Genomic DNA, 15,134 nt, shown 5'->3' with positions numbered 1-15,134 from the left:
TAGCAACTACGTTTCTTGTCGTGTTTGTCTTTATCAATTGAAAACAGTAGATAGTCCTAATTAATTACATGCTTGCAAGTTGTTTGTAACAACATTCAGAAAAGCTTGAAAATCAGAAATGAGGCTGCATGTACAGTCAGCCGAACAAATAATCCCGGGCCCAAATCCAGCCCATGCGTAATAGGCCAGACCTGGGCCACTGTTCGCTCGATGCGGGCCCGCCTGGTCTGTTTTTGACCTGGGCTCGACCTTCATGAGGTTGAGGCCCTGAATTTGTGTTCTTTATCTTAAAACATGGTTTTAAGAGTTATATATGGCAATTTATTGAAAAGGAAAGAACTTATTTATAGTGTACAAATTTCATGCTTGGCATACATTACGGGCTTATACTACACCATTAAACTAAATATGAGATACAACCTACTGCCTTGGGCATACTCTCATCACCAACCTATATACACAATCTAACATTCAACTACCATTCGTTGACAGTGGTTAGGCTTGAAGGCTATTTCCAGTATCCAAAACAAGAATAAAATTTTTCTACATTACATGGTATTTAAAGTAACAAACTATGTATATAAAAAAACATTCTTCAGGTCTTTTCATTTACATTCATGCTCAAGTTTCCCAATTACATTGGACAGTGCATTGGTTGTGTACCTGGAATAGAAGGCAAAGAAGAAAGGGATGATCAGCTGGGCAGTATGCAGTAAACACAGCAACAGCAGACACACAGCAACAACACAGCAGCAAATTAAGCAAACCAAGTGTTTTCCACAGCCACAGACGACCAACAATATCTCCCAGAACAAAAGAACTAGCAGATAGTCGAGTACCAAAACAGCAATCCCAGGAAAGAGTAAGGAAATAGCAGCAATAACTGAGGGTTCAATGCAGTAAAACCACCAGTTCAACCACCACAAACAACTCGGTCAATGCAAGCAACAGAACTTGGCCAAGACAGCTTGACCAATATGCACTCTTATACAACTTTCAAGCAGTGTTTGGTTACAATGTTTATTGGAAACTGCCTTATGTTTTTCAGTTTTCTTTGAACTCACTAGACCTCTCTTCAGACTAAACGTTTTCCAGCCTTTCTTCTTTTCTCAAGACTAAAAGTCCACCCTCCCTTAGGTTCTCAAAGGACCTATTTATAGGCCAAATGACCCAGTGCAGCTGAGCTGCCTTCATGCTGCAACTTGCAGTCTGCCCATACTCTGTTAAACCCATGCTTGAGCATCTCTTGATGCCAGCCATTGGTTCCCCACGCCTGGTTTTGTTTAATCAAGAGTTATGGGCTCATTTTATTATTCATTTTAAGCCTCATACCCTTGTGTCTTGTTCCCCATTGGTATTAGTTTAATCTTAATTAGTACCCTACTTGCCAGCTTCATTTAAACTAACCTTTTCTGCCCTTTTCAAACCCCAGATTACCCCTGTTTAACCTTGATTATTACTGCCCTGCCTATTGCAGTATCAGGGCACTTTGGGCTTTGATCATTCGATTTCAGAACTGCCCCAGCCTGGCTTTTTAATTGTTTACAATGTAGTTACAAACTAACATTCATAGGTAATGCCCAACATTCAAATCACAATACAGGCCCATTCAGAATATTTGAACATTCAGTCGTAGGAAACTAATCGACGACATTTATCAGGTCGACTACACTAATTATAACAGGTAATAATCAGTCGCTCATATAAACAATACGTTCAGGGACCTAAAGGGCATCAAACAACTTTTGTTCAATTACTGGGGGGCCTATATGAATTAACTCATTTGACGACTAATCTAATTGACGCACATGTATGTCACAGAGTACATTTAGAACACAAACAGAAAACCAACTGACCAAATAAGAGGCCTTTGACAGAGATGGAAGAAATCCGAATGAAAATAACAAAATAACAAACAAACACAACGAAGCATGCTGACAACTTAATTATAACCAAACAAAGAGAAAAGGAAACTTACCGAAAAAGTTTGAAATCAAAACGGACCCAAATCTGACTCAACTTCGAACTCTTGAGGCCGAACAAACTTTAATCAGGGTGTTCTCACATGAGAACACCTTGATTAAGGTCTATTAGACCTCAAACCCTTGTCAAGACCGGCCGGATTCCCCAGGTGCATGTGTTTCAAGTTCTGGATTTTCAGATCTGGATTTTTAGGAGTTGTGGGTAGATTCGGACCAAACCAAGCTTGGTTTGGTCACGAGGAAGGTCAGGGGAGTGTCTGGTATGAAGATGGGGTGGTTTGGCATAGTTCCGGGTTCGACTCAAATCTTCAAATGAAGATTCGAGACGAAGGAAGATGATTCGAGGCAAATGGATAGCAGATCCATGTTTAGGATAGTGAGGGGGTCTTAGGGTGTTCAGGAGGTGGCCACCGGCGTTCGTGCCGCCGGCTTTAATGGCGAGGGGGACTAGGGCGGCTTGCTAGGGTTTGGGGTTTCAGGTTTGATCTTGGGGACGAAGGGATGGGGTGCTGGTATAGGGGGCGTGGGGTGTAAGGGAAGGTTTATGTATGGTCTATGGGATTGGATCTGAGCCGTTAGATCAGATGATCTCAACGGCTTGGATCTGAGGTGAGAAATGAGACGGGGTCGTTTGGTAGTTAAACGAGGTCATTTGGTTTAAGTGAGGGGTTGGGTCGGATTGGTTCCTGGGTCGGGTTTAAAAATGGGTTGCTGAAAGAGATCCTGAGCCGTTGGATTGGCCTGGACAGACAGCTCAGATTGATTTGCCTGAAACGGCGTCGTTTCAGGAGGTGCCTGGGCAGGCCTGGACTTGGACTGGGTCTGAGTGCTGGTTTGGGCCTATTTTTCCTTCATTTCTTTTGGGCCCAAACCGATTTTCCTTCACTCTTTTGCTTTTTTTTTTCTTTTAAACAAAAAATGAGATAATAATAAAATAGTGAAATTAAAATCAACAACACTGTAACATTTCCACATAATTATCACAAAAAATATTTAAGTAAGTTAAATCATAACCTAGAACGAACGACGCACATATATTTATATTTTTTGAATTTTTTTTTAACGACACATATTTTTTGTATTTTTGTTTGATAATGACTAGATGCAAAATGGACAGACCCACAAACGACTAACAACACATGTCACGGGAAAAAATCGAAAAATTGTACAGCGAAATCATTTGTCACTATTTTTATTTTTTCGTTTTCCTTTTTGGAGTGATTGCTCGTGAAGCAAAAATCACGTGCTTACAGCTGCCCCTCTTTGCACGAAGACACGAAGGGTTTTCGCGCAAAGATAAAGCCAGCGATTTTTGCCCGTCCGAATACTCCGTGTGAAGCATTTTTTGAAAAAGATTTGACCGAACCTTTGCTTTAGAGGTTTCCTACATATCCTGGGCTGAACAGGAATCAGGTCAATGTAGTTCGGGAAATTTTGGTAGCTGGGACTACCGTGCGACCGTAGTGCTTGTTGTTGTTATGCGCTGTTGTATGCTGCTGTAGGATGCTACTGCTCAACCGATCTCCCTGTTACATTGCTCTAAAAGGAAAAATAAGAAGCTAAACTAGACTGAGGATCATGAAATCTTGTCCATCTTCAACTTGTTCTTGTTGCCTTGCTTTCTTGTCGGCTAACGCTTTCCTCCGATGCCTTTATCTTGTGACTTTGGGAGCTGATGTTGGTCCTTCGCTGACGTTTGAATGCCAGTTTTCATCACTTTGCTTGATCCGCTGGGAACATGCCCTCTTCTTCAAGCCTTTCAATTGTTTCTTTGGTGGTATGGCTTTTCAACAAAATTGCTATAACGTTCCCAAGCTGCTTCTTGGTGCTGGGGATTTTATTGTTTCCAGTTTGGGGATCTCTGTTGTACCCTTCCGTCTTCAGGTGGGGTGACTGATTCCAAAATCTAGAGCTGAATGTATTCCCGCATTATACTGGTGGGCGACCTAGAACTTAAAAGTATTCCCGCATTATACTGGTGGGTGACCTAGAACTTAAATGTATTCCCGCATTATACTGGTGGGCGACCTAGAACTTAAAAGTATTCCCGCATTATACTGGTGGGCGACCTAGAACTTAAATGTATTCCCGCATTATACTGGTGGGCGACCTAGAACTTAAATGTATTCCCGCATTATACTGGTGGGCGACCTAGAACTTAAATGTATTCCCGCATTATACTGGTGGGCGGCCTAGAACTTAAAAGTATTCCCGCATTATACTGGTGGGCGGCCTAGAACTTAAAAGTATTCCCGCATTATACTGGTGGGCGACCTAGAACTTAAATGTATTCCCGCATTATACTGGTGGGCGACCTAGAACTTAAAAGTATTCCCGCATTATACTGGTGGGCGACCTAGAACTTAAATGTATTCCCGCATTATACTGGTGGGCGACCTAGAACTTAAATGTATTCCCGCATTATACTGGTGGGCGACCTAGAACTTAAATGTATTCCCGCATTATACTGGTGGGCGACCTAGAACTTAAATGTATTCCCGCATTATACTGGTGGGCGACCTAGAACTTAAATGTATTCCCGCATTATACTGGTGGGCGACCTAGAACTTAAATGTATTCCCGCATTATACTGGTGGGCGACCTAGAACTTATATGTATTGAAATTGCTTCCCTGTTCTTTCGAGAAAATTTTCGACAATCGGCAGAAAATTTTCTGCCCCGGTTTTGGTGATTTCCCTGACGTTGCATCTTGCTGCCATCATCAGTCCTTTGTTTTCCTGCAGCAGACAAAAGGATTTAATTAGTTTTCATTGTGGCGGTAGAGGGTGCCTTTTTGGCGGATGATTTTTCCTTTCTTCTCTTTTCTTGCTCTATGTCCCATAATTGATTAGTGGGCAGGGCTGCCTGCTGGGGGTCTCTAGCCTGCTGGGGATTGGCTTTCAATTAATCCCCTTTTCTGCTTTATCTTTAAGCACGTGCTGTGGGAGTCTGCTTTTAACTCCCGACACCACTCCCTTTTAGGAACTTACTTCCTCCAAAATTGTCGGGCACGATCACTGCACTGCCTGGGACCGGCTTTTAAGACTGTTTGTATTATCCTGCACTGGATGAATTCCCCTTCGATCTCTGGTAGTAAGCTTTGAAAGATCCTTTTCAAGACAAGTTTTTAGGAAGAGAAATAAAAGCTAGAAGGAGAAAATCTTTCTGAACCCATATTTGGTGGGGGAGGAGAAACTCAGAAGAACTTATCTGGAGGACATGACTGGTCCCCGTGATCATGACGTGCACCATAGATTCCCGACCTAGTCTATTTGTATCAATCGATTTGCCCGATGGTCTGACTTGCTGGGGATGATAAATGACTGTCCATTTTGTTGCAAATGTGGTCGCTTTTTGTTGATCTGTCTTGTCGCCTCATAGTGCCCTTCGAGGGGTTTTCACTAGTGAAACTCTCTCTTTTCTCTCATCTCCCGGCGCCTTATGGTGCCTGTGAAGGTTTTCACCAATAAGACTCTCTCATTTCACATCCCTCATCTTACATCGCCTCTCGGTGCCTGTGAAGGTTTTCACCAATAAGACTCTCTCATTTTATTTCTTTCGGGGAATCGGGGCGTTGTAGATACGACCCTCTCTTTTGACCATCAACTCATTCCCAGTCTTACGATCCTCTTCTTTGCTGGGGATCGGTGTATTATTCTCGGCCTCATTTGCCTGACTCGACATCTCTTGAACATTGATCGGGAGGTCTTTTGGACGTTGATGTTGGTTTTGGTGTGGAGTTAAAGAAAGGCTATGAAAAATGAAAATAATTTGATGGGTGGTGTGCTACGACTTTTGGAATCAAATCTTTGTTGGAGCTTAAAACATAACCTCTGCCCCAGTTTTCTTGCTTGGGGAATTTATTTTTTACACTTATGTTGCGCTATGTGCGTTACGCACAATGTGCCTATTATGCACACTATGTACCTTATGCATCCTATATTCACTATGATGCATACTTTGACCGAGCCGTGAGGCGCCTACGTATCCTCTTTGAGGAATCAGGTCAAACGTAGTTCCCATGGGTTTTGTATTTTTTATGATTTTATCTTCTTCTTCTTTTTTCTTTTTCCTTCTTTCCATTTTCTTTTCTCTTTTTTTTCATTTTCTTTTCTTTTCTTTTTCTCTCTTTTTTTTCCTATCTTTTCCATTAGTGATTCCAAAAGAGGGGTATGAAAGAATAACTTTAAGCTCAAAGGGGGAAACAAGGGTTAAAAAGTGTTTGGATAGAAGAAAGAATTGCCCCCGTCATCTCATTATCCAATAAATGCCAAATACAAACAAGTAAACCAAAAATTGCCATAATTAAATAAATTACGCATAATATCTCTTGACCGCATCTGAATTGATAGCCATGTCGACACATCTACCTTCGACATCTGTCAAACACAAAGCACCGTTGGACAATACTCTGGTCACGATATAAGGCCCTTGCCAATTTGGGGCGAATTTGCCTTTTGCCTCGACCTGATGTGGGAGGATCTTCTTTAATACCTGCTGCCCTACTTCAAATTTCCTGGGGCGCACCTTCTTATTATACGCTTTTGCCATTCTTTTCTGGTATAGCTGACCATGGCACACCGCTGCCCATCTTTTCTATCTATCAGGCTCAACTGTTCCAATCGAGCTTTGACCCATTCATCGTCATCAATCCCGGCTTCAGCGACAATTCGGAGGGACGGAATTTCGACCTCCGCTGGTATTACGGCCTCAGTTCCGTACACCAACAAATAAGGAGTTGTGCCTATGGAAGTTCGGACGGTGGTGCGGTAACCCAACAAAGCAAAGGGTAATCTCTCGTGCCATTGTCTGGACCCTTCCACCATTTTTCGTAGTATCTTCTTGATATTCTTATTGGCTGCTTCGACTGCTCCATTTGCCTTAGGACGATATGGGGTGGAATTGCGGTGTGTAATCTTGAATTGTTGGCATACCTCTCTCATCAAGCTGCTATTAAGATTCGCACCGTTATCCGTGATGATCACTTTTGGGATCCCAAATCTGCAGATGATATGGGAGTGAACAAAGTCCACCACTGCCTTCTTGGTTACTGATTTGAAGGTTTTAGCCTCAACCCATTTGGTGAAGTAATCAATGGTCACTAGAATGAACCTGTGACCGTTGGACGCTGCTGGCTCGATGGGCCCAATGACATCCATGCCCCATGCCACAAACGGCCAGGGTGCTGACATCGTATGTAACTCTGTTGGCGGAGAATGAATCAAATCTCCATGTATCTGGCACTGATGGCATTTTCTCACGAAAGTGATACAGTCGTGTTCCATGGTTAGCCAATAACACCCTGTTCGAAGGATCTTTCTTGCCAATACATATCCGCTCATGTGTGGCCCACAAACTCCAGCATGTACCTCTGCCATAACCGACGTTGCTTGACTGGCATCTATGCATCTCAACAATCCCAAATCCGGGGTTCTTTTGTACAATACTCCTCCACTGAGGAAGAAACCGTTCGACAAACGCCGAAGGGCTCTTTTTTGGTCTCCAGAGGCATGTTCTGGATATATCCCCTTTCTGAGGTATTCCTTGATATCATGAAACCAGGGTTTTCCATCTGCTTCTTCTTCTACGGCATTGCAGTAGGCGTGCTGATCACGGACCTGGATGTGTAGAGGATCAACATACATTTTGTCAGGATGGTGCAGCATTGATGCTAAGGTGGCCAAAGCATCCGCAACCTCGTTGTGAACTCTAGGGATGTGTTTGAACTTCACCGATCGAAATTGCTTGCTCAGATCATGCAAGCATTGTCGGTATGGTACGAGTTTTAGATCTCGTGTTTCCCATTCTCCCTGAATTTGATGTATCAAGAGGTCCGAGTCTCCCAAGACCAAGACGTCTTGGACATCCATGTCAGCAGCCAGGCGCAGACCCAGAATGCAAGCCTCATACTCGACCATATTGTTGGTGCAATAGAAGCGTAGTTGAGCCGTAACAGGATAATGCCGTCCTGTTTCAGAAATGAGTACTGCTCCTATTCCAACCCCTTTTGCGTTTGCAGCTCCATCGAAGAAAAGCTTCCAACCTGGTTCCTCAGGTAATTCCAAATCATTCGTATGCATCACCTCTTCGTCAGGAAAATACGTTCTTAAGGGCTCGTATTTTTCATCAACGGGATTCTCTGCCAAATGGTCTGCCAGTGCCTGGGCTTTCATGGCCGTCCTCGTTACGTAGATGATATCAAACTCTGTGAGCAGAATTTGCCACTTTGCCAACCTTCCCGTGGGCATAGGTCTCTGAAAGATATACTTCAATGGGTCCAAGCAGGATATGAGATAAGTAGTATATGAAGACAGGTAGTGCTTCAACTTCTGAGCTACCCAAGTTAGGGCGCAGCATGTTTTCTCGAGTTGAGTGTACTTGACCTCATGCACTGTGAATTTCTTGCTAAGATAGTAGATGGCTTGCTCCTTCCTTCATGTGTCGTCATGTTGCCCCAACACACAACCAAATGAATTTTCCAAGACCGTCAGGTAAAGAATTAGGGGCTTCCCGGTCTTAGGCGGGACCAATACGGGTGGATTAGACAGATACCCTTTGATTTGGTCGAAAGCCTCCTGACACTCTGTCGTCCAACCTACCGCAGCATCCTTTCTCAACAACCGAAATATGGGCTCGCAAGTTGCTGTGAGTTGAGCGATGAACCTGCTGATGTAATTGAGTCTACCCAGCAAACTCATTACCTCTGTTTTGTTCCTTGGCGGTGGCAAATCTCGGATGGACTCAATTTTGGATGGGTCTAACTCAATCCCCCGTCGACTGACGATGAATCCTAGCAACTTTCCTGATGGAACCCCGAATGCGCATTTGGCCGGGTTAAGCTTGATGTCATACCTTCGGAGTCTTTGGAAAAATCTCCTTAGGTCTACCACATGGTCCTCCTGACGCCAAGATTTGATGATCACATCATCGACGTACACCTCGATTTCCTTGTGTATCATGTCATGAAACACAACAGTCATTGCTCGCATGTATGTTGCCCCAGCGTTCTCTAACCCGAACGGCATTACCCGATAGCAGTAGGTTCCCCATGGCGTAATAAATGTTGTCTTCTCAGCATCCTCTTCGTCCATTAGGATCTGATGATAACCCGCATAGCAATCCACAAAGGATCCGATCTCGCGCCCAGCGCAATTATCGATCAGGATATGAATGTTGGGTAGCGGAAAATTGTCCTTGGGACTTGCTTTGTTGAGGTTGCGGTAGTCAACGCACACCCTGATTTTTCCATCCTTCTTTGGGACTGGTACCACATTAGCCAACCACTCGGGATACCGAGTGACCCGAATGACCTTCGATTGCAATTGCTTAATCACTTCTTCTTTGATCTTTACACTCATTTCTGTTTTAAATTTCCTTAGTTTTTGCTTGACCGGAGGGTATGCCGGGTCAGTGGGCAATTTTTGAACCACTAAATTGGTGCTTAATCCAAGCATATCATTATATGACCATGCAAAAACATCTTTGAATTCCATGAGAGTTTTGATCAATTCTGCTCTGACATTCGGCTCAATGTGGATGCTAATTTTGGTTTCTTGGACGTTATCAGCGTCTCCTAGATTCACAGCCTCGGTGTCATTTAGGTTAGGCTTGGGTTTCTCTTCAAATTGGCACAATTCTCGGTTTATTTCTTCGAAGGCTTCACCTTCGTCACATTCAAATTCATCGTCACAAACGACCTCTTGCATCATTGAGTCGGTTTCAGATTGATTTATTAGACTAGGTCGAAGATCCGCTGTGCATGCCATGTCATTAGAACCAGTAAAAAGAGAACTGTTCAGAAAGAAAAAGAACAAAACAAAATTAAAATGGGACAAAAGAAAAGAACTTTATTAAACTTGCGGGATAAAAGGGTTCACACTTTTACAAAAACGAAAGTAAAATTTGGATTACACCCTTGAATAATCCGGACAAAACAAAACACACAAAACATAAATCAAAGCCTACTACCAAGACTCCCTTCGGACAGGAAGAGGAGTAACTGTCCAATTGTTGGTCTTGGCCTCAGGCCCCACAAACTGTATCTCTGCTCTGCTGGAACCTTCTCCAGCTTCCACCGTATTGACATCCGCGAATAGCCTCTCAAAACTCTGATTCAGGTCTTCATTTATATCGATCAAAGGTCCTCGAATCTTTGGGACCGGTGACCCCTTGGCACTTGCTTTGACAAAAGACCTTGAGAGGCGTGGTACTGGTTTAGGCAGAAACCAGACTCTCTTCTTCATTTTTCGCGCTTGCTTCCTGTCTGCTGCGGTTGGTTTGAACCCCAATCCGAAAGTTTCCAGATTTTTAGGAAGGGAGACAGGTTGGACTATCCCTTGAAGCTCGACTCCCAGGCCTTTTCCCGGCACGAATCCGTTTCCCAGCATTTCTGAAACCATCATGACTGTTGCGGCAGCTACCCTAGGGCGTGGGATGATTTCTCCTTCAGAAATTTTGTTGGCCGACCCTGTATTGAAAATCTGGTAGACCCAAGGACCTTTGTCATCAGCGGTCTCTATGAAAGGTACAATGGTTCCGCCCATGGTGCATGTTGTATCCTCGCCGTGTAACACGACCTCTTGTCTTTCCCACTCGAACTTCACCGTCTGATGTAGGGTGGAAGGCACCGCCTTGGCCGCATGAATCCAGGGTCATCCTAATAGCAGGTTATAAGAAACTGTGGCATCTAACACCTAGAATTCCATGGTAAACAGGACTGACCCAATGGTCAGTTCAATTACAACATCCCCCACAGTGGCTGTTCCGTTTCCGTCAAACCCCCGGACATAGATGCTATTCTTCCGGATTCTTCCGCGGTCGATCTTTAACTGGTCCAGAGTGTATAATGGACAAATATTGGCGCTTGAGCCGTTATCCACCAATACTCGATTTACTACCGAGTCTTCACATTTGACAGCTAGGTATAGAGCTTTGTTATGCTCCGTACCTTCCACTGGCAGGTCATCATCTGAGAATGTTACCCTATTCACCTCGAAAATCTTGCTGGCAATGGTTTCCAGGTGGTTTACAGAAATCTCACTGGGTACATGAGCCTCGTTCAATATCTTCAACAGGGCCCGACGATGTTCCTCAGAATGGAGGAGTAATGACAACAGTGAGATCTGGGCCGGTGTTTTTCTCAGCTGCTCGACCACAGAATAGTCCTGTACTTTCATCTTCCTCAGGAATTCTTCAGCCTCTTCTTCGGACACTGGCTTCTTGGTTGCCACTGGGTTGGTTTTTCTTAGCTCCACCGGAGCAAAACATCGACCTGATCGAGTCAGCCCCTGCGCTTCACAACTGACTTCTTCCACCTGCTTTCCTTTGTACATTACCACCGCCTTTTCATATTTCCAAGGCACAGCCCTACTGTCAATCATTGGCAGCTGGACCACAAGCTTTATGGTCACTCGTTCTCTACACACCCCTTTCAACACGACCGCCGGTGTGGGCGGGATCCCTGGTATTACCAACTTGCTTGGCTCGGGTTTGCTTGTTATGGCGGACGGGCTCTTTCCCAATATCACTACCGTCTTGACGCCTTCTCTCTGCGATTGTACACTCGTTTCTCCACTGGTTGAGACTTCCTTTGGGGCGGCTTGGATCATCATCACTGTTTGTGAAGGTTTTCTCACTTCTCCTCCTTCACACACCAACTCAATCATGTGAGTTTCGTGGTGCGCTGGCAGTGGGTTTTGGTTGATGTTAGGAGCTTCTGGTGTCTGGACCTCGATCTTATTGGTGTCAATAAGATCTTGTATGGCATGCCTTAATTTCCAGCACTTCTCGGTGTCATGCCCGAGCATCCCTGAACAGTATTCACAACTGATTGATCGATCCAAATTCTGAGGTGGGGGATTTGGTTCTCGAGTCTGGACAGGACTAACCAAACCCAATTGCCGCAGCTTGTGGAACAGAGCGGTGTAAGTTTCTCCCAGCTCCGTGAAGGTTCTCTGCTTCCACAACCTGTCATTCCTAGCATCTGGATTTCCCCGAAAGCCTATCCCTGAATGATTTCTATATGCCCTTGGTGGAGGGTAGGTGTTTTGCGGTGGGTAGTTATTATGTGGAGTTGGGTATGTGTTGTGGGGGGCCGGTGCGCGCCATTGTGGGAGAATCGGAGGCTGAGTGTATGCCTGGGCTTGGTGTACGGAACAATGTGGTTCTCGAGGTGGATAGAAATTTTGTGGTGGGTTGTATGGGTATTCTGACCTGTGGGGTCTGGGTTGGTTGTAGTGTGGCCTGCCAGCCCTGGACCAACTGCCTGCCTCGATTGTGGCAACCTCTTCTTTCTTTCTTCTCAACGCACCTCCCGTGCCGTTTTGAATGGCCTGGGTTGTGGCCTTGAGTGCCGAGTAGTTCAAGATCTTGTCCGACCTCAAACCCTCTTCTATCATGACCCCTATCTTGACCACCTCGTTGAAAGATTTTCCAACCGTTGTCACCAAGTGACCAAAGTAGGTTGGATCCAATGTCTGTAAAAAATAGTCCACCATCTCTCCCTCTCTCATGGGAGGATCGACTCTAGCTGCTTGTTCTCTCCAGCGGAACCCGAACTCGCGAAAACTTTCCTCGGGTTTCTTCCCAGTTCTCAATAACGTGAGACGGTCAGGGACTATCTCTAGATTGTACTGGAAATGACCTGCAAAAGCCTGCGCCAGATCATCCCACGTGTACCACCTGATGAAATCCTGCCTGGTATACCATTCCAGTGCAGATCCGCTCAGACTTTAGCCGAAATAGGCTATCAACAGCTCATCCTTGCCGCCTGCCCCTCTCATTTTGCTACAGAATCCCCGCAAATGTGCCATGGGATCACCGTGCCCTTCATATAAATCAAACTTGGGCATCTTGAACCCGGCCGGGAGTTGGATGTCTGGGAAAGGGCACAGATCTTTGTATGCCACGCTGACTTGATTGCCCAGCCCGTGCAAGTTCCTAAAGGATTGCTCCAGGCTTTTGAACCTTCTCAACACTTCATCCTGTTCAGGGGCCTTAACCGACTTCTCAACCTCTGCCGGTACTTCCAAATGGGGATTGTAAGCCTGTGGTTCGGGTGCATGGAATGTAGGCTCAGGGGGATAGTATTGGGTATCGTGAGCCTGAAACAATGACTCACTGGTCGTTCTCTGCAAAGGGGCTGATGTGGGTCCCACAAAGATGGGAATATTGGGTGTTGGGAGAGGTTGATGGGGTGGTGGAGCTTGGGAATCATGAGGGCTTCTTTCTTGATGATAAAGGGGATTTGGACGGCTTGTGGACGGGCCGGAGTGGGGGTATTCTGGCATGTGTCCCAGTGTTTCAGGGCTCTTTTGTGTTTTGGCTAGGGCTAGCTGCATTGCATTCATCTCTAGTCCCATCCTTTCAATCTTTTCCATCGCTTCTTTTAGCAACTGGCTCATCGGCCTTTCTTCCTCATTACTATTCTCTGAAGTAGTCATGCTTGTTGCTATCGGTCCTTTGGATCTGGTTTGGTATGAGTGTGCTGCCAGAGTTCTTTAACAACTAACTTGTCTGAATCAGACAATAACAAACTTCGTTAGCGTTAGAGTTTAACAGATTTGATCATAACACACAGAGGATGCAATGCACCTATGCAGTTAACCGTTCTTACATGCTTTGCTTCAAACAACATGCGTCATCCCGGTTTGCTCATTCGTCCCTTTAAGGTATTTTGGAAACTCTGTGTTTTATTTTATTATGTACTTTATTTTCTTTCTTTATTAAAACGGTCGAATCTTATGGGGATTGCCTACGTATCACGTCCCCGCGTGAATCAGACCAGGCGTAGTTCTGCCTCAAAGTAAAGACACGTAGAAATTCTTCCGGAATCACTTAATTTCATCATCAAAATTTGCTATTACACATTGCTTCAAAAAAAATAGCAACAGCATAGACTCCGCGGTTCTTTGACCCTATTTGATTGAAGGAAAATAGAAAACATCAAAGCTCAACTAAAACAAGACTCGACCAGAGGTTAATTTTCCAACTTAGGGACCCACGAGGCATCATCCGGCCTTTTCGCGGTTCTAGGTGCGAGATCCCTTTCGAGCTGCTCCAACTCGTGCATGGTCTGTTTGACATAACCCATTACTGCTGGGAGAACGATAACGCAGGTCATGCTTTCACACCGCCGACACCTTCTGACAATGGCATGGGCAATGGCCCTGATCTTGTCTCTGGTTTGTTTCTTTTCTATAAGTAGGTGCCTTATCTGATCACTGCACGTCTTGAATACCTGTGAGTCCTGTATATGCTGATCCCTCAGCTGCCGCACTTCTTCCTTCATTTGGGCCAACAAGTCGTAACAGTATCTACTCTCCATTTGGAAATCCCTGGCCTGCTTAACTGCTTTAAACTCAAGTGTAGCCATCTCCCTCTTTATTTTGACAACAGCCTTCTCGTGGTCACGTTTCAATTGGTTCAAACATCGGCGATGCTTATCTACTCTTGTTCCCCACCGTGCTTTGAACTCTGTCATGACCTTTTCGGATTCTTCTAACCTGTCTCGCCATTCCGTGATCTCTCTTTTCAAACCCTTTATCAACCGCTGGTCTGATCGACTTCTGGGTTGCTCATCAAGAAACAATCTCAATTTTTAGACTTGGGCCTTAAGTTCTTCATTCTCTTGGATCAACCTATTCTTTTCGCTTCGATCCGCCGCGATTTGTATGCTGTTATCGAATTTCAGACTATCTATTTGTAGCTTCAAATCGCCAATCTCTGCCCGATAACCCTTCTCTTTTGCTAACCAGTTCCATTGCCCTTGGGATGATTCTACGAAATCTTTGAGATGCGGCCTCTTAGCCGGTCTTTCGTAAAACAGGCTACCTCTAAACCAAGCGTGATATCCTGGGGCGACTTCCCCTTTTTCCGTATCAATCACACAAGTGTTTGCTGTCAGATGTTGGCATTCACTCCAGATTTGGCGAACTTCTTCTTCAGGGAAATGACCGTTCGGACTGATTTCAATCACTTGGGTACTCAAATCTTCATCTTTCGGTACCACTTGGTACCTCCCAAGTTGCCTCAAAACCCGATATGGTGCATAGGGTTGGATACTTTTCAACCCCATCAACAGAAAGTGAGGCCGGGTTGCCGGCATGTATATGATTTCCTCGATAGGTGACCATCCGAGCGTCCATTGGATTT

The sequence above is a fragment of the Nicotiana tabacum genome, chromosome 22, assembly GCF_000715075.1.
Source record: "Nicotiana tabacum cultivar K326 chromosome 22, ASM71507v2, whole genome shotgun sequence".
In the NCBI taxonomy this organism is placed as follows: Eukaryota; Viridiplantae; Streptophyta; class Magnoliopsida; order Solanales; family Solanaceae; genus Nicotiana; species Nicotiana tabacum.
This window is presented reverse-complemented; position numbering follows the sequence as displayed.